Below are 20448 nucleotides of genomic sequence, written 5' to 3'. Positions count from 1 at the left end.
CACCCCAACCCCAGAAGGGGCACACTAGGAAGAGCAAAGTCTTCTGGGTAGGAATCCTAACTTCACTACCTCCTGGCTGTGTGACCTTGATTAAGGGACATCATCTCCCCTGAGCCTCCACATCCTCATCTGTGAAATGGAGCTCGTTAGGACTGTTGTGAAGATGGATTTGGATTATGTAGCTCAGCCTCTGGACAGCTCCTGGCACATGCTAGATGATTAACAGGCGTGAGCCCCTCCATTCATGAAAGAAACGCTTTCTCCCATCTCCACTTCTGAAAGTGTCTCATCTTCTGGCCTCTTCTCCTTATTAAAACCCGCTCCTGGCCAGGCATGGTGGCTCATGCCTGTAATGCCAGCACTTTGGGAGACTGAGGTAGGAGGATTACTAGAACCCAGGAGTTTGAAACTAGCCTAAGCAACATAGAGAGACCTTGTCTCTACAAAAAATTTTTTAAAAGCTAGGTGTGGCCAGGCATCGTGGCTCACGCCTATAATCCCAGCACTTTGGGAGGCCGAGGTGGGCAGATCACCTGAGGTCAGGAGTTCGAGACCAGCCTGACCAACATGGAGAAACCCAGTCTTTATTAAAAATACAAAATTAGATGGGCGTGGTGGTGCATGCCTCTAATCCCAGCTACTCGGGAGGCTGAGGCAGGAAAATCTCTTGAACCCGGGAGGCAGAGGTTGCGGTGAGCCAAGATCGTGCCATTGCACTCCAGCTTGGGCAACAAGAGCGAAACTCCATCTCAAAAAAAAAAAGCTATGTGTGGGTGGCACATGCCTGTAGTCCCAGGTACTGGGGAGGCTGAGGTAGGAGGATTGCTTGAGACTGGGAAATTGAGGCTGCAGTGAACCAGGATTGCGCCACTGCACTTCCAGCCTGGGTGACAGAGCAAGACTCTGTCTCAAAACAACAACAAAAACAAACAAACAAGCAAACCCTGCTTTTGGTGGGGGTGTGAGAAACTCAATGTCAATGTCACTGAAGTTTATGGGATGGCTCAGTAGCCAAGTGAGACCAGGACTGCATTTCTATGGAGCCAATAATCTCTAGAAAAAGAAATGAGATTACCATGAAAAAATTCCATAGTTCAGGGTGGGAGGAGATATCTAGGGACCAGTGTACCCTAAATACCAGTAAACAGGCTATTCCTTATCCCCATTAGTCACAGCCCAGTGCTGAACATCCCCCCGCCCCTACAAGAGCTCAAACGATGTGTCCTTTTGCAGTCTCAGCTGTCCTAACAAACCCAGGCTCTTTTGCAGGCACTGAGGGCTCTCAGCCCCTCACTCTTCTGGACTCCCTTACTAATTCCGGGAACTGTGGAGGGTTATGGGGAGGGAGGAAAGGCGCAAGAAAGGAAAGGAGGATGCTCAGAGGCTGCCTGCCAACCTCTGAGGGCAGGAGGCAGTGGTGGCAGCGCTGTGATGGGCAGGACGAGGGAATGCGGCTTGAGGACACAGCTCCAGGTGGGTATCCCTGTCAATCACCCCTTAAACTCTGACTGAAAGCTGCCATTTAAATGGACCTTCCAAATTCACTGTGGAGTATGTGCCCAGATTCCCAGAGAGCAGCAGGACAGGGGCTCCAAGTTGGTGTGTGACCATTTGGACCGGCCCATTTCCAGGGCCCCTGAGATAAGCCCCGTGGGCTTCCTGTGAGGCATGATGGTTCTCAAATATCATTCTCTGCTACCCACTGTGGAACAGACCCAGTGATAGTGATCTTGAGTCTCCTGGCTGACTTGCCCCAGACTGACCATCCAACCCACTCTGGGACCACCCCTACTCCTCTCTGCTGGGGGTGGCCCAAACCTGGCCTCCCAGGGGCTCACTCCTTCCTACCTGCCCTCCAGTGCATCTGGGGTGCTGGTGACATCCCGAGAGAGACAGAGAGAGAGGCCATTAGCTAGGCTGCAGACCGTGGAGAGCAGCTGGCCTAGGAGGGGCCTGGCTGCCCTGTACAGCATCACTGCATTTTTTTTTTTTTTAAGTCCCATAGAAGCCCTTTCCCCTTGGTGAAGGAGTCTCATGGTGTCCTGTGTTCTGCCCTCTAGACTGCATGCTTCCTGAGGGCAGCTGGGGTCTTGTTCAGCTCTGAACTTTCAGCATCTGGCACAGTGCCCAGCTCACCGTGGGCCTCCTTGGATGCTTAGGGGGTGGGTGGAGGTGGGAGGGAGGCAGGAGGAAGGGAGGGAGGAGCAGAAGGGAAGGAGGGACTCTTGGATCAATGGATGTGACCCACAAAGGGACAAAGGGACAGATGAATGAGTGAACAAATACATGGCCTGGCTCACCTCATCAGGCCTGGAAGCAGCTGCCACCCGTCCTCACGTGTCCATGTGCTTAGCTTCACATGTGGATGTGGAAGAAGCAGAGGGAGGAAACCGAGGGACCCCCCATCTCATCTGTGGGCTCCTCCAAAACAGGCTTGTGTCTCCTCCTCTCTTGGATCTTCCTTGCTCCTCTGCTCCCCTAAACCTGAGGCTGGGCCACACCTGGCCTTCAACTGCCCCTTATTACCTCCCAGGACTCTTCTCATCTGGGACTTGCTAGGGCAGGAAGGGCAGTGTGGCCTGGGCACAGGGGCCAGGGAAGAGGAAAAGGTGGCCTCTCCCAGCCTCCTCCTCCCCCCAGTGTTCTTCTCCCAGCCCTCCTCCTCCCTGGCCCTCCTCCCCACCTCTCCTGAGCGGGCCCATCCTGCCCTCTAGGCTACAGTTCCAGTGCTCACGACGGAGCTGGAACTCAGGATGGAACTCAGGATGGGACTGAAACTGGAGCAGGCCCAGGTGTGCAGCGTCCCGCAGGGTCTCAGCCAGGTCGGGGTCCCTCCAGCAGAGCTGCTTCTGCCGCTGGGAAAACTTCAGCATCAGCAGGTCACACTGCTTCAGGTGGGCCCCGCCCCGTGTTGGGGCCACCGCAGCGCCCAATCCTGGGAATGGCGTCAAGACCTCCCACCCCGTCAGGCTGGAGAGGGCAAGAAGAGGGAGATGGGTGAGCCTTGGGGATGGTGGCGTGGGGCAGATGAAGGGAAGGGGGCCTTCTCGGGGGCTTCATTTACTGCCCTTCTGGGTGGCAGGCTGACCCCATGGGGGTCCCGTCCCCATTTTACAGATTAGGAAACCAAAGTTCCTGGAACAAGGTTGCTGCAGGACCTTAAACCCAAGTTTTCCAGATTCCGATCTCTGCTCTTCTTATCCACCCTGTTTCCCAAACTTGCCCAGTTAGAAAAATCATCTGGGGTGCTTATTAAAAATACACTTTCCCAGGATCCATGCTGGGCAATTCGGAGTCTACTGGTCTGGAATTGAGCCTGGAAATATGTATATTTACCACATTCCCCGGCTAGCTTTTGTGATCCAAGAAGTTTGGGAAATAGCACACATGGTATTTGTCGCTGCCTGGCCAGGAGAGCCACATTCCTAAGAGGAGGCCGGCAGAGGGGATGTGCACATTGAGCGGACACCCAGCCAAGGTCCCCTGACATCCCTCTCTCCCTTACATAATGTTGCTGCCCAGGTAATCCCATACCAATCTAACATGTTTCCATACTTCCCAGATAGACCTTCAACCATCTGACCACTTGGTGCCCGCTACAAATAGATGCCTGGGGAGGGAAGGGGAGGAAAAGAAAGGAGGGAAGGGGAGGAAAGGAAAGAAGGGAAGGGAGGAAGGACTGATGGATGGTTGGATGAAGGTGAAGGAGCTGAATTCCCATCAGGCCATCAATCCCAGACTTCTTGTTCTCCTAGATCCAAAGTTCATCGATTCTGGAGCCAAGCTGCCAAATTCTAAGACTGACTTTATAGCTGTGCGGTTTCCTTGGTTTTTCTCTTCTGGAAATTGGGGAGAGTGATCTTCTCTACCTCCTAGGGTTGCTGGGAGGATTATATGAAATGGACTAACCACATGCAGGCCTACCTTCCTGCTAACTGGAGTTTCCAAAATTTCTCTCATTTTGCAATATGCTTTACTCTCCAACTAAGCAGAGTCTCCCCTTTGTCCAGATAAGGAAATGATGGTTTAATGAGGAGGCTGCGACTGGCTTGGTCATTCAACATATTGGCAGCAGGGTGGAAATTGGAATTAGAGCTTGCCTTCCTTCTTCCCAGAAACTGTGAGATAGCTCTGCTGCTTCAAAATGTTTGCTGTCCTATACCCTGGTGCCCCCCAGTGTGGGTGGAATATACATCATTCCAGGGCTCCCCCCCACCAAAAGAAGTAACCCCATTCTGGGGCATCCTGACCTCATAGCCATGGTAAAAGAGCAAAAGTGGGTTGGGTGTGGTGGATCACGCCTGTAATCCCAGCACTTTGGGTGGCCAAGGCAGGTGAATTTCTTGAGTCCAGAAGTTTGAGACCATCCTGGGTGACATAATGAAATCCCATCTCTACTAAAAATACAAAAATTAGCAGTGCATGATGGCACAAGCCTGTAGTCCCAGCTACTTGGGAGGCTGAGATGGGAGGATAGCTTGAGCCTGAGAGGCAGAGGCTGCAGTGAGCTGAGATCGCGTCACTGCACTCCAGCCTGAGCAACAAAGTGAGACCCTGTATCCAAAAAAAAAAAGAGCAAAGCAAAGGTGGAAGCAGGGGATAGCTCTTAGAGCTCCTGCTTGGATGTGGCACTTGCCACTGTTGCTCAGGTGCCACTGGCCAAGGCAAGTCCTGTGGTCAAGCCAGGAGTGGTTAGAGAGGCCCACATCCCTCTGAGCCAAGGGCACAGCTCTCCTGTTTGAAGCCACCTGCCTTAGCCAGGACGTCTGGCTGGATGCCACACCCTCTCTGTATGCCCCAGAAGTCAGAAGCCTCACCAGAGGTTATGCAGCCTGGCCAGGCCCCAGGTACCCTCAGAAATCACCCGTAGATTCCAGTCCCATCATGGAGCATATCTCCGAAACCCCCAAGCAGAGGTAGGTGCTATTGGGCTCCCCCTGGCCCAGCCTGGAGGTGGGCTCCTCTCCCAGACACGGTGAGGGTAGTAACCTGTTAATCATTAATCTGGGGGCAAATCGGTACATTTCCAGTCCACCAGTTCTACACCCAAACCCCTCCCTGCAGCCTGGCAGGAAACCCTCAGAGCTTGACCCTTGGCAGGTCCAGAGCAGAACAGGATGTCAAGCCCAGCTGAGGAGGCCACGCCTTGACTGGTTTCCAGTGTGGTGGGCAGCTTGGGGGCTGCAGAGCTACCTCACCTTCAAACGCCCTCCTCCTCACCCTTCTGCTCACACAGTTCCCGTGTTTCAGAAACTAGACCTCCCTGGTAGCAGCTGATTGACTGACAGGGGAGAACAAGCAGGGAGTGATGGAAATTTTGGCCAATGAGGCTGCATATCTTTCAAGACCTGCCTCAAATGCCATTTTAATAGCTATTATTATCATTATAGCTACATTATATATCATATGACATATGATATATAACACATTATTATTATTTTACTTAAGTTCTGGGATACATGTGCAGAACATGCAGGTTTGTTATATAGGTACACATGTGCCATGATGGTTTGCTGCACCCATCAACCCGTGAGCTAGGTTTTAAGCTAAGCTGCATGCATTAGGTATTTGTCCTACTGCTCTCCCTCCCCTTGTCCCCCACCTCCCGACAAGCCCCAGTGTGTGATGTTACCCTCCCTGTGTCCTTGTGTTCTCATTGTTCAACTCCCACTTATGAGAACATGTGGTGTTTGGTTTTCTGTTCCAGTGTTAGTTTGCTGAGAATGATGGTTTCCAGCTTCATCCATGTCCCTGCAAAGGACATGAACTCATTCTTTTTTGTGGCTGCATATTATTATTAATTATTATTATTATTATTATTATTTTTGAGACAGAGTCTTGCTGTGTGTGGTCCAGGCTGGAGTGCAGTGGCGTGACCTCAGCTCACTGCAACTTCCGCTTCCCAGGTTCAAGCAATTCTCCTGCCTCAGCCTCCCAAGTAGCTAGGACTACAGGTCCCTGCCACCATGCCCAGCTGATTTTTGTATTTTTAGTAGAGATGGGGTTTCACTTTGTTGGCCAGGCTGGTCTCAAACTCCTGACCTCAAGTGATCTGCCCACCTCAGCCTCCCAAAGTGCTGGGATTACAGGTGTGAGCCACTGTGCCCAGCCCAAGCTGTGTTCTTGTCTGGGACTCCCCTATAGTGTGGAGTGAAGGCTCAAAGTTGGTTTGTCTAACTAAAGGCGTCATCCTTGATTATGACCTCTGACATCTGGAGAGTGCCAGAATTCCCTAGGCTGCCCTTGGGGGGCTTAGGGAACCTCGTCTCTACAAAAAAAAAATGTAATAATTAACCGGGCGTGGTGGTGTGCACCTGTGATCTTCTTCCTTTGCAGTACAAACTCTTATCCCTGCCTACTGGCCAATTGGCCAGGAACATGCACCCTGGTGTTTCAATCTCCAAACATTAACATTTTGCCTAACAACCAAACTATTCAGGTTCCTTTAGTAGTCCCTGTTTCCTCCTTCTCCACACACACCAGGCGGGCTGTACACTTCATTCTCTTTAGCAGGGGCAAAACATCTCTGCTACACTCAGCACCAGGATAGCTGGTTGGCCCTTTCTTAGGACCCCAAATTTTCCTCCTCATAATACTAACAATTGGCCCATGTGTACTCACCTTCCTATCCCACTTTCTCTTCCAAAGGCTGAACTCCCTTGTCCAGGCAACCACCCAGAAACACATTAATACCATCATTCTCTTCTGCCAAGTCCAATATCAGTGCCTCAAGGAAAACAGCTCTGGGTAGGGTGTGCTGGCTCACGCCTGTAATCCCAGCACTTTGGGAGGCCAAGGTGGGCAGATCACCTGAGGTCAGGAGTTCAAGACCAGCCTGGCCAACATGGTGAAACCCTGTCTCTACTAAAAATACAAAAATTTGCCAGGCATGGTGGTAGGTGCCTACAGGCTGGAGGCTGGAGAATTGCTTGAACCCAGGAGGCGGATGTTGCAGTGAGCTGAGATTGTGTCATTACACTCCAGCCTGGGCAACAAGGGCAAGACTCCATCTAAAAAAAAAAAAAAAAAAAGAAAGAAAGAAAACAATTGTGAAGTCAAATACCCACTGCTTCAAAACACAAACCTGAGTACAGCGCCCTATTCAGCAAGAAGCAGCCAGACAGTCAACAATGCCCCTCTTCCTTTTAAAGTAAAAGGCAAGAATGTTAGTCCAAACTGCACCATGTTGTAAGCTCCCTGCTATTTTGCAGATCTTGGTCAAAGTGAAACATTTCACAGGGGTTTGTGCTGTGAGAAACATCTTGCCTAACCACCTGACCACAAGGTGGACAAAGGCCCAACTAAAGAAATATCCCTATCATGTCTTGCTGGACAAAGATCCAAGGAACACCATGATGACATCCTGCTGGAACAAGGGCCAGAACAGCCACATCGTGGGAACGAATATCTCATCAATATCCTGCCAGGTAGCAAGCCATACTGCCCAGACCATTCCCACCCATACCTATAAATTGCCCCAGCCTGTAAGCAGTGTAGGCTCTGGCATTAGGCTGGTCTTCTGTAGGTTTTATGCTGGATGTAAAGCCTGCATTTGCTGTTAAGCTGCCCTCTTTCTGTGTCTTTCTTTAGCCCTCACCTTCCCTTCAAAACCCAACAGCAGTAACATATAGTACAGGTTCGTAGCCTAGGAGCCGTAGGCCATACCACATAGCCTAGGTGTGCTGTGGGCTATACCACCTGGGTTTGTGTAAGTATACGCTATGATGTTAGCACAAGGTGACATCACCTAATGACACATTTCTCAAGCTCCTCCTCATATGGCAAGCAATGCATGACTGTATATGAAAGCTCTTAAATAGGGATTAAGTTTCTAAATCTCTAAAAGAAAAAAGTCATTATTTACTGCATATGGACTTTTTTTTTTTTGAGATGGAGTTTCACTCTTGTTGTCAAAGCTGGAGTGCAATGGCAGGATCTTGGCTCACGGCAACTTCTGCCTCCCGGGTTCAAGCAATTCTTCTGCCTCAGCCTCCCATAGCTGTGATTACAGGCACCTGCCACCATGCTTGTTGTGGGAAGTCAGGGACCCCCCGAATGGAGGGACCTGCTGAAGCCGTGACAGAAGAACATAAATTGTGAAGATTTCATGGACATTTATTAGTTCCCCAAATTAATACTTTTACAATTTCTTACGCCTGTCTTTACTACAGTCTCTGAACATAAATTGTGAAAACTTCATGGACATTTATCACTCCCCCAATCAATACTCTTGTTCCTGTGCCTGTCTTTAATCTCTTAATCCCGTCATCTTCATAAGTTGAGGATGCCTGTCGCCTCAGGACCCTGTGATGGTTTCGTTAACTGCATAAATTGTTCGTAAAGCATGTGCATTTAAACAATATGAAATCTGAGTACCTTGAAGAAAGAACAGGATAACAGCGATGTTCAGGGAACAAGGGAGATAACCATTAGATCTGACTGCCTGGGAGCCAGGCGGAACAGAGTCATATTTCTCTTCTTACAAAAGCAAATAAGAGAAATATTGCTGAATTCTTTTTCTCAGCAAGGAACAGCCCTGAGAAAAGAGAATGCATTCCTAGGGGGAGGTCTCTAAAATGGCCGCTCTGGGAATGTCTGTCTTATACAGTTGTGATAAGGGATGAAATAAGCCCCGGTCTCCCCTAGCACCCCCAGGCCTATTAGGATGAGGAAATTCCTGCCTAGTAAATTTTAGTCAGACTAGTTGTCTGCTCTCAAACGCTGTCTCCTGATAAGATGTTATCAATGACAATGTGTGCCCAGTGGGACATGAAACTTCATTAGCAATTTTAATTTCACCCTGGTCCTGTGATCTTGCTCTGCCCCATTTGCCTTGTGATATCTTATTGCCTTGTGAAGCAAGTGATTTCTGTGACCCACACCCTATTCATACACTCCCTCCCTTTTGAAATCCATAATAAAAACTTGGTTTTGCGGCTTGGGCGGCATCACAGAACCCGCCGACATGTGATGTCTCCCCCGGACATCCAGCTTTAAAATTTCTCTCTTTTATACTCTTTCCCTTTATTTCTCAGACCGGCTGACACTTAGGGAAAATAGAAAAGAACCTACGTTGAAATATTGGGGGCTGGTTCCCGCAATATCCACCCAGCTAATTTTTTGTATTTTTAGTAGAAACGGGGTTTCATCATGTTAGCCAGGCTGGTCTCAAACTCCTGACCTCATGTAATCTGCCCGCCTCAGTCTCCCAAAGTGCTGGGATTGCAGGAGTGAGCCACCATGCCCGGCCAGAATTTTTTTTAAAACATTCATTTCAGTGGGAACTTAATTTGGGGCTAGCATGTTTTATTTAACTTTCACCCCAAAGTTGCAAAGTGTTTCGAGGTTTTTCTCTGTAAAATAATTATTTTAATTCAATTTAAATAAAACCCATCAAGGAAACTTTAACCTTTAAGAAATCTAGCTTCCCATGAAATGTGAGAGGAAGTCAGCACTGATTTCAGAAATCTGATTATAACAGTAGATCTACCCCTGGATGAGGTGAGTCTTGGAATCCCTTCCATTTAAAACCATTAATCTGCAACATATGCCTATTCTAGGCACTGGAATAAGATGAAGCACCTGCTTGGCGTTCACATGCTATTGATTGTGCCAGACAATGAGCAATAAAATAGGTAAGAATGGCAGTCGGGGAAGTCAGCTGGGTTCTAGTTACAGCCGCATTTCAGGAAATTGTTTAATATGCTGACTTTAACAACCTAAACCTCTTGTCCATGTGTGCACACAGGGTAGACCTCTGAAGAGTGGCGCTGTAATTTCTATGGTAACAGCTGTGTTAAGTCAAGGCAGGAAGACAGTTCAGCCTCCTCGCAGGCTAGTAGTGCAAAGGGCTCTTCACTCGGATTAAAGCCTTCTCTCCCAGACTGAATTGCCCACCCCACTGTGAACCCCCTAAACTTGAGACAGGTCTCAGTTAATTTAGAAAGTTTATTTTGCCAAGGTTGAGGATGCACCAATGACAGCCTCAGGGAAGTCTTGACAAAATATGCCCAAGGTTGTCAGGCACAGCTTGGTTTCATACATTTAGGGAGACATCATGAGACATCAGTCAATATATGTTAAGAAGTACATTGCTTCATCTGGAAAGACAGGACAACTTGAAGCAAAGGCAGGAAGACTGAAGTGGGGAGGAAGCTTCCAGGTCACAGATGGCTGATACACAAATGGTTCCATTCTTTTGAGTTTCTGATCAGCCTTTCCAAAGGAGGCAAATCAGATAAGCATCTATCTGATTGGGCAGAGGAGTGACTTTGAATAGAATGGGAGGCAGGTTTGCCCTAAGCAGTTCCCGGCTTGACTTTTCCTTCGTGATTTTGGGGACCACAGATATTTTCCTTTCACATTTCCACCCTTTTCTTTTTAAAAACCTGTTGGAGAAAGCATTTTACAAGAAAATAAGTCTCTGGTCTCAGGTTTCATTTGATCTCTCATGGCGAGGACAGTTTATTCCTTGATGGGTAGGTCCCAAAAGCTCATTTTTAGCAGGTTGTTAAGTCTCATGTCCTGTGAAGAGAAAATAGTGGGAGGAAGAGAGAGAAAACAACAACAAACAAAAGAACAATCCGGGAAACATTTGATATAGGCCACATTACTCTGAAGTCTATGCATCAGTAGGCAGGTATGAAAGTGGTTTATGTATGTAAATAGGTTGCTGTTATTTTCTTCTGAAGTTTAAGTTGTCTGGCTTCAGTTCACAGGATTTTAAGAAAGCACAGCTTAGTTTTCGGTGACTCCAAATTAGGAAAAATGGAAAAAAGAAGGAAAAAAATTTAAAAATTATTTTGGAGACTTGTAATAAAAAAAATTAGAATTTGGTCCAAACTGTAGAAAGTAATCCAAATTGAAAAAAAATTAGGCAAGACTAGAATCTAACACAGATATATAATCATTTGGAAACATAAGTTTTTCTCCAGTTTCCCATTTTACTAAAGACAAATCATGGTAGGAATAGTTAACTTATTATATTGGTCTATATATTTGTATACATTGCATCAATAATAATAATTTTTTTTACATAGGCTTTTAAATTGGCTTTGATGTAACTTTGTTCCATAAGAGAAATCTTGGATAAGACACACCCACCTCTTCTGCCTCAGGAACTGACTGAGACTTTGATGAGACTTTGATTCCATTTGTAGGCACAGATTCTGCTGGAGACCTGCCCCTGGAGCCAGAGAAATCTTGGATAAGACACACCCATCTCTTCTGCCTCAGGAACTGAGACTTTGATGAGACTTTGTTTGCATTGTAGGCACAGATTCAGCTGGAGACTTGCCCCTGGAGCCAGAGAAATCTTGGATAAGACACACCCATCTCTTCTGCCTCAGGAACTGAGACTTTGATGAGACTTTGATTCCATTTGTAGGCACAGATTCAGCTGGAGACCTGCCCCTGGAGCCAGAGAAATCTTGGATAAGACACACCCATCTCTTCTGCCTCGGGAACTGAGACTTTGATGAGACTTTGATTCCATTTGTAGGCACAGATTCAGCTGGAGACCTGCCCCTGGAGCCAGAGAAATCTTGGATAAGACACACCCATCTCTTCTGCCTCAGGAACTGACTGAGATTTTGATGAGGCTTTGATTCCATTCCTAGGCACACATTCAGCTGGAGACCTGCCCCTGGAGCCAGAGCAATTTGCTGCTGCACATCAGGATCTGTATGACAAGCTGACTCAGCAAGAAACGTTCCTAGAAGTGGTTCCAATGCAAGACTAGGACCAGAACCAGGCCCTAGCTTAGCTTTTCACCTCAAAAGTAGGTTGAAAATGTAGACCAGGATCTGTATAACAAGCTGACTCAGCAAGAAACGTTCCTAGAAGTGGTTCCAATGCTAGACAGGGACCAGAACCAGGCCCTAGCTTAGCTTTTTGTTTGGACTCCGGTGAAGGCCCCAAGATGGCGACAGGCAACCATCTTGGCCACCCTGACTCAGCATTAGCGGGTTCATCTTCCCCCCGTTCCCGCCATCCCGGCAAGAACGCGTGCCCGCTAAGGCGGGTCACACTCAGGAAAATAAAACCTAACTAGCTCCGCCCTTGCCCCACCCCGAATCCGCCCCTAACTCACCTAGTGTCCATATAAGCATGCTGCACCTCCAACACAGTGCGACTTCCCCAGCCTTTCCCGGCGGACCAGTGAACCTCGCCCAAGAGCTTAATAAAGGAACTTTTGCATTCTTTGCCCTGCCTCTCGACCCTTTTTGTCTACGGAACTCTTCCATTGCCTTTCACTTTTCACCTCAAAAGCAAGGTTCTAAATGTAGACCAGGATCTGTATGACAAGCTGACTCAGCAAGAAACATTCCTAGAAGTGGTTCCAATGCTAGACTGGGACCAGAATCAGGACCTAGCTGAGCTTTTCACCTCAAAAGTAAGGTTCAAAATGTAGACTAGGATCTGTATGACAAGCTGACTCAGCAAGAAACGTTCCTAGAAGTGGTTCCAATGCTAGACTGGGAGCAGAACCAGGCCCTAGCTTAGCTTTTTGTTTGGACTCTGGTGAAGGCCCCAAGATGGCGACAGGCAACCATCTTGGCCACCCTGACTCAGCATTTCCGGGTTCATCTTCCCCCCGTTCCCACCATCCCGGCTAGCATGCGTGCCCACTAAGGCGCGTCACACTCAGGAAAAGGAAACCTAACTAACTCCGCCCTTGCCCCACCCCGACTCCGCCCTTACCTCACCTAGTTTCCATATAAGTGAGCTGCACATCCAACACAGTGCGACTTCCCTGGCCCTACCCTGCGGACCAGTGAACCTCGCCCAAGAGCTTAATAAAGGAACTTTTGCCTTCTTTGCCCTGCCTCTCGACCCTTTTTGTCCGCGGCACCCTTCCATTGTGTTTCACTTTTCACCTCAAAGGTAAGGTTCAAAATGTAGACCAGATTCTGCATGACAAGCTGATTCAGGAAGAAATGTTCCTAGAAGTGGTTCCAATGCCAGACTGGGACCAGAAACAGGTACTAGCTAAGCTTTTCACCTCAAAAGTAGGTTCAAAATGTAGATCAGGATCTGTATGACAAGCTGACTCAGCAAGAAACGTTCCTAGAAGTGGTTCCAATGCTAGAACGGGACCAGAACCAGGCCCTAGCATAGCTTTTCCCCTCAAAGTAAGGTTCAAAATGTAGACCAGGATCTGTATGACAAGCTGACTCAGCAAGAAACGTTCCTAGAAGTGCTTCCAATGCTAGACTGGGAGCAGAACCAGGCCCTAGCTTACGTTTTTGTTTGAACTCCGGTGAAGGCCCCAAGATGGCGACAGGCAACCATCTTGGCCACCCTGACTCAGCATTTCTGGGTTCATCTTCCCCCCATTCCCGCCATCCCGGCTAGCACGCGTGCCCACTAAGGCGCGTCACTCTCAGGAAAACGAAACCTAACTAACACCACCCTTGCCCCACCCCGACTCCGCCCCTACATCACCTAGTGTCCATATAAGCGTGCTGCAACTCCAACACAGTGCGACTTCCCTGGCCCTCCCCTGCGGACAAGTGAACCTTGCCCGAGGGCTTAATAAAGGAAATTTGCCTTCTTTGCCCTGCTTCTCGACCCCTTTTGTCCGAGGCACTCTTCCATTGCCTTTCACTTTTCACCTCAAAAGTAAGGTTCAAAATGTAGATCAGGATCTGTACGACAAGCTGACTCAGCAAGAAACGTTCCTAGAAGTGGTTCCAATGCTAGACTGGGACCAGAACCAGGCCCTAGCTTAGCTTTTCACCTCAAAACTAGGTTCAAAATGTAGATCAGGATCTGTATGACAAGCTGTCTCAGCAAGAAACGTTCCTAGAAGGTTCCAATGCTAGACTGGGACCAGAGCCAGGCCCTAGCTCAGCTTTTCACCTCAAAAGTAAGGTTCAAAATGTAGACCAGATTCTGCATGACAAGCTGACTCAGCAAGAAACGTTCCTAGAAGTGGTTCCAATGATAGACTGGGACCAGAACCAGGCCCTAGCTTAGCTTTTTGTTTGGACTCTGGTGAAGGCCCCAAGATGGCGACAGGCAACGATCTTGGCCACCCTGACTCAGCATTTCCGGGTTCATCTTCCCCTGGTTCCCGCCATCCGGGCTAGCACGTGTGTGCACTAAGGTGCGTCACTCTCATGAAAACGAAACCTAACTAACTCCGCCCTTGCCCCACCCCGACTCTGCCCCTACCTCACCTAGTGTCCATATAAGCATGCTGCACCTCCAACACAGTGCGACTTCCCTGGCCCTCCCCTGCGGACCACTGAACCTCGCCCGAGAGCTTAATAAAGGAACTTTTGCCTTCTTTGCCCTGCCTCTTGATGCTTTTTGTCCGCAGCACCCTTCCATTGCCTTTCACTTTTCACCTCAAAAGTAAGGTTCAAAATGTAGACCAGGATTTGCATGACAGACTGACTCAGGAAGAAACGTTCCTAGAAGTGGTTCCAATGCTAGACTGGGACCAGAACCACGCCCTAGTTTAGCTTTTCACCTCAAAAGTAGGTTCAAAATGTAGATTAGGATGTATATGACAAGCTGACTCAGCAAGAAACGTTCCTAGAAGTGGTTCTAATGCTAGACTGGGACCAGAACCAGGCCCTAGCCTAGCTTTTTGTTTGGATTCCGGTGAAGGCCCCAAGATGGTGACAGGCAACCATCTTGGCCACCCTGACTCAGCATTTCCGGGTTCATCTTCCCCCGGTTCCCGCCATCCGCGCTAGCACGTGTGCCCACTAAGGCGCATCACACTCATCAAAATGAAACCTAACTCCACCCTTGCCCCACCCCGACTCTGCCCCTACCTCACCTAGTGTCCATATAAGCGTGCTGCACCTCCAACACAGTGCGACTTCCCTGGCCCTCCCCTGCGGACCAGTGAACCTCGCCCAAGAGCTTAATAAAGGAACTTTTGCCTTCTTTGCCCTGCCTCTCGATGCTTTTTCTCCGCGGCACCCTTCCATTGCCTTTCACTTTTCACCTCAAAAGTAAGGTTCAAAATGTAGACCAGGATCTGTATGACAAGCTGACTCAGCAAGAAACGTTCCTAGAAGTGGTTCCAATGCTAGACTGGGACGAGAACCAGGCCCTAGCTTAGCTTTTTGTTTGGACTCTGGTGAAGGCCCCAAGATGGCGAGAGGAAACCATCTTGGACACCCTGACTCAGCATTTCCGGGTTCATCTTCCCCCCATTCCCGCCATCTCGGATAGCACGCATGCCCACTAAGGCGCATCACACTCATGAAAACAAAACCTAATTAACTCCGCCCTTGCCCCACCCCAACTCCGCCCCTACCTCAGCTAGTGTCCATATAAGCGTGCTGCACCTCCAACACAGTTGGACTTCCCTGACCCTCCCCTGCGGACCAGTGAACCTCGCCCGAGAGCTTAATAAAGGAACCTTTGCCTTCTTTGCCCTGCCTCTCAACGCTTTTTCTCCGCGGCACCCTTCCATTGCCTTTCACTTTTCACCTCAAAAGTAAGGTTCAAAATGTAGACCAGGATCTGTATGACAAGCTGACTCAGCAAGAAACGTTCCTAGAAGTGGTTCCAATGCTAGACTGGGACCAGAACCAGGCCCTAGCTCAGCATTTCACCTCAAAATAAGGTTCAAAATATACACCAGGATCTGTATGACAAGCTGACTCAGCAAGAAATGTTCCTAGAAGTGGTTCCAATGCTAGACAGGGACCAGAACAAGGCCCTAGCTTAGCTTTTCACCTCAAAAGTAAGGTTCAAAACGTAGACCAGGATCGGTATGACAAGCTGACTCAGCAAGAAACGTTCCTAGAAGTGGTTCCAATGCTAGACTGGGACCAGAACCAGGCCCTAGCTTAGCTTTTTGTTTGGACTCTGGTGAAGGCCCCAAGATGGCGACAGGCAACCATCTTGGCCACCCTGACTCAGCATTTCCGGGTTTATCTTCCCCCGGTTCCTGCCATCCCGGATAGCACGCATGCCCACTAAGGCATGTCACACTCAGGAAAACGAAACCTAACTACCTACGCCCTTGCCCCACCCCGACTCCGCCCCTACCTCACCTAGTGTCCACATAAGCGTGCTGCACCTCCAACACAGTGTGACTTCCCTCGCCCTCCCCTGCGGACCAGTGAACCTTGCCCCAGAGCTTAATAAAGGAACCTTTGCCTTCGTTGCCCTGCCTCTCGACCCTTTTTGTCCGCGGCACCCTTCCATTGCCTTTCACTTTTCACCTCAAAAGTAAGGTTCAAAATGTAGACCAGGATCTGTATGACAAGCTGACTCAGCAAGAAGCGTTCCTAGAAGTGGTTCCAATGCTAGACTGGGACCAGAACCAGGCCCTAGCTTAGCTTTTCACCTCAAAAGTAAGGTTCAAAATGTAGACCAGGATCTCTGTGACAAGCTGACTCAGCAAGAAACGTTCCTAGAAGTGGTTCCAATGCTAGACTGGGACCAGAACCAGGCCCTAGCTTAGCTTTTCACCTCAAAAGTAGGTTCAAAATGTAGATCAGGATCTGTATGACAAGCTGTGTCAGCAAGAAACGTTCCTAAAAGTGGTTCCAATGCTAGATTGGGACCAGAACCAGGGCCTAGCTTAGCTTTTTGTTTGGACTCCCGTGAAGGCCCCAAGATGGCGACAGGCAACCATCTTGGCCACCCTGACTCAGCATTTCCGGGTTCATCATCTCCCCCGTTCCCGCCATCCGGGCTAGCACGTGTGCCCACTAAGGCGCGTCACACTCATCAAAATGAAACCTAACTAACTCCGCCCTTGCCCCACCCCAACTCTGCCCCTACCTCACCTAGTGTCCATATAAGCATGCTGCACCTCCAACACAATGTGACTTCCCTGGCCCTCCCCTGCGGACCAGTGAACCTCGCCTGAGAGCTTAATAAAGGAACCTTTGCCTTCTTTGCCCTGCCTCTCGACCCTTTTTGTCCGCGGCACCCTTCCATTGCCTTTCACTTTTCACCTCAAAAGTAAGGTTCAAAATGTAGATCAGGATCTGTATGACAAGCTGACTCAGCAAGAAACGTTCCTAGAAGTGGTTCCAATGCTAGACTGGGACCAGAACCAGGCCCTAGCTTAGCTTTTCACCTCAAAAGTAAGGTTCCAAATGTACACCAGGATCTGCATGACAAGCTGACTCAGCAAGAAACGTTCCTAGAAGTGGTTCCAATGCTAGACTGGGACCAGAACCAGGCCCTAGCTTAGCTTTTCACCTCAAAAGTGAGGTTCAAAATGTAGATGAAGATCAGACTGCAGATCATCAGGCATATGAGGTCTCCTCCATGGTTGGAGACAGTTTAACCTCTAGTAGGCTCTGTAGTTATGGTAAGGGATGGAATTGTGAGTTGAGTCAGGCTTGAATGCTGAGCCTCACCTTTGTCTGGAGGTGGAAATGTCACCTTACGGCGTTTTGGAGCTGGAGCTGTAGTCGTCAGGGCTGTAGAAGGTTCAACCTTTGTAGTGGATTCAGGCATGATGGTAAGCCCCCGATCTAAAGGTTGAATTGTGAGTTGAGTCTGACCCTTGTCTGAAGGTGGAAGTCTCACCTCAGGATGTTTTGGAGAAGAAAATGTAGTCGTCAGAGCTGTAGAAGGTTCAACCTCTGTAGTGGATTCTGGAGTGATGGTAAGCCCCTGATCCAAAGGTTGAACTGTGGCTTGAGTCAGGTTTGAATGCTGAGTCTGAACATGGCCTGGATGTGGAAGTGTCACCTTAGGGTGGTTTGGAGGAACTATAGTCTTCTTCAAGGGTGTAGGATGTTCAACCTCTGTATTGGATTCTGGACTTATGGTAAGTCCCAGGTGCAAAGGTTGAACTGTAATGCTGGGTGACATTGAATGCTGAGTTTGATCCTGACCTGGTGTTGCGGCTGTTACCTCTTGATATGCTGGAAGTTGGGGTACAACTTTCTTAGGAGGCTGAGTTGGGGTCTCCTGCATGGTTGGAGAAAGTTCAACGTCTGTTGTGGATTCTGGAGTGATGGTAAGCCCCAGATCCAAAGGTTGAACTGTGAAACTGGCTAATATTGAGTGCTGAGCTTGATTCTGCGCTTGTGTTGGAACTGTCACCTCATAGTGAGCTGGATGTTGAGCTGCAACCTCCTTAAGTGGCTATGGAAGCTGAAGTGGGACCATCTGCTGGCTTGAAAGTTCTATGTCCTTAGGGGGCTCTGGAACCTGAACTGTGGCCTCCTGCTGGGTTGGAGAAGGTTCTGCCTCCATAGAGGGCTCTGGAATCTGAGCTGGAACCTCCTGCTGAGTTAGATATGGTCCAACCTCCTGAGGGAACTCTGGAGGCAAAGATGGGGCTATCTGCTGGGTCAGACAGGGTTCTGTCACCATAGGGGGCTCTGAAGACTGAGCAGGGCCTGCCTGCTAGACTGGAGAGGATTCTACCTCTTTAGTTGGCTCTAAAAGCTGAGTTGGGGGCTGCTGTAGGACTGGAGATGGTTCGACCTTCTTAGGTGGCTCTGATGGCTGAGCTGATATCTCCTGCTGCGGTGGAGGAGTGACCTCTTCAGTGGACTTTGGAGGATGACCTGAGGCTTCCTGCTGGGTTGCACATGGTTCAACCTCCTTAGGGGCCTCTGGTGACTCAGCTTGAACTCTTGCTGGACTGGAGAAGGTTCTACCTTCTTAGGAGGATCTGGAGTCTGAGCTGTGGCCTCTTACTGGACTGGAGGTTCAATCTTTTCAGGAGAATGCAGAGGTGGGGAAGGCAGATCAGGCTGGGCTAGAGAAAAGTCAGCCTGCTCAGTGGGAATAGGAGGGTTGTCTTGCTGGACTGGAGAAGGTTCAACCTCCATAGTGACTGCTGAAGGTATGGGAAGCTCCATATCCACATTTTTAACTGTGGTATTAGGCAAAGTTGAATTACTTCTGAATATTGAAGACAGATCTAGAGGTGAAAATATCATCCCATCATTCAGTGAACTTTCAAAGTCTGAAGAGAGCTCGATTGGAAGCTGAGTTGCGGGCTCTTGATGGACTGGAGGAAGTTCATCATTTTCGGGGTATTTAGCTGCTGAACTATAATCTCTTGCTGGTCTTTCAAATGTTGAAACTTCTCAGGGGACACTAAGGGCTGAGCTGGGGCCCCCTGTTGGGTTAAAATTTCAACCTGATTAGTGAAATCTGGAGTCATGGTAACCATGTGATCCACAGGTTTAACAGTGACATTGTACAATGTTGGAGGCTGAACTTGATCATGACTTAGAGGAGAAACTGTTACCTCATGATGCTCTGGAGATTGAGCTACAACTTCATTAAGGAGCTCTGGAGTCTGAGCTGGGGCCTCCTGCTGGGTTAGAGAAGACTCAACCTCCTCAGGGGTCTGTGGATGCTCAGCCTCCTGCTGGGCTGCAGAGGGGTTCTGATCCTTAATAGGTTCTGGAGACTGAACTGAAGTCTCCTGTTGAACTGGTAAAGGCCCAGCCTCTTCCAATGACTCTGGAGGCAGGGGTGGGCCCCCATGCTGGGTGGCAGAAGGTTCTACATCATTAACTGGCCCTGAGAGCTGAGCTGTACCCTCTTGGTAGACTGGAGAAGTTCCCACCTCTGCAGTAGGCTCTGTTGCTATGGTGAGCTGCATATCTGGAGGCTTAACAGTGACATTGGGCAAACCGGAATGCTGAGCTTGATGGTGACCTGGAGGTGAAACTGTGACTTCATAATGTTCTGGAGGCTGAGCTGGGGTCTCCTTCTTGGCTGGAGAAGATTCAACCTCCCCAGAAGACTCAGAGGGCTAAGCTGGCTGTTCCTGCTCACTGCGGGAAGGGTCAGCCTCCACAGGAGGACCTGGAGGATCAGTTGTGGCCTCCTCTTGGGTTGCAGAAGTTTCCACCTCCTCTGGAGACTGGGTTGGGGCCTCCTGCTGGGATGGAGAAGATTCAGTCTCCTTGGCAGACTCTGAAGTTATGGCAATATCCACATCCGCAGGTTTAACTGTAACATTGGGCAAGTTATAATGAGCTTGATCCTCGCCTGGAAGTTGAACTGTCACCTCATGATTCAGTGGAGTTTGAATTGCACCCTCCATAGACTCTGGAGCTGAGCTGGGGCCTCCTGCTGGGTCTGAGAAGGTTCAACTCCCCTAGGAAACTCACAAGGCTGAGCTGGCTGCTCCTGCTCACTGGGGGAAGGTTCAACCTCCACAGGAGGACCTGGAGGCTCAGCTGGAGTCCCTTGCTGAGTTGCAGAAGGTTTCATCTCCTCAGGGAACTCTGTTGTCTGAGCTGGGGCCTTTAATTGGGCTGAGGAAGAGTTGACCTCCTTGGGGTGCTCTGGAGGCAGACAGGCAGCCTGTTCCTGGCTTGACATTGGGCAAGTGTGAGTGCTGAGTTTCACTCCAACTTTTAAATGGGACATTTACCTCATGATGTATTGATGGCTGAGCTACAATTTCTTCAGAGGGAGGTAGCTGCTGTGCTGGGCACTCCTGCTCTGTTGAAGAAGAGCGACCCCCTCAAGGGACTG

The 20448-nt window shown here is 49.1% G+C and overlaps 1 pseudogene; it reads right to left on the bottom strand.

The window, feature by feature from the left end:
* Nucleotides 1-9933: 9933 nt before the first annotated feature.
* On the bottom strand, nt 9934-18350 carry LOC107969211 (leucine-rich repeat-containing protein 37A3-like; annotated as a pseudogene).
* Between the last annotated feature and the right edge of the window lie 2098 nt (nt 18351-20448).

The sequence above is a fragment of the Pan troglodytes genome, chromosome 19 (genome assembly GCF_028858775.2).
Source record: "Pan troglodytes isolate AG18354 chromosome 19, NHGRI_mPanTro3-v2.0_pri, whole genome shotgun sequence".
Taxonomy (NCBI): Eukaryota; Metazoa; Chordata; class Mammalia; order Primates; family Hominidae; genus Pan; species Pan troglodytes.
This window is presented reverse-complemented; position numbering and strand designations above follow the sequence as displayed.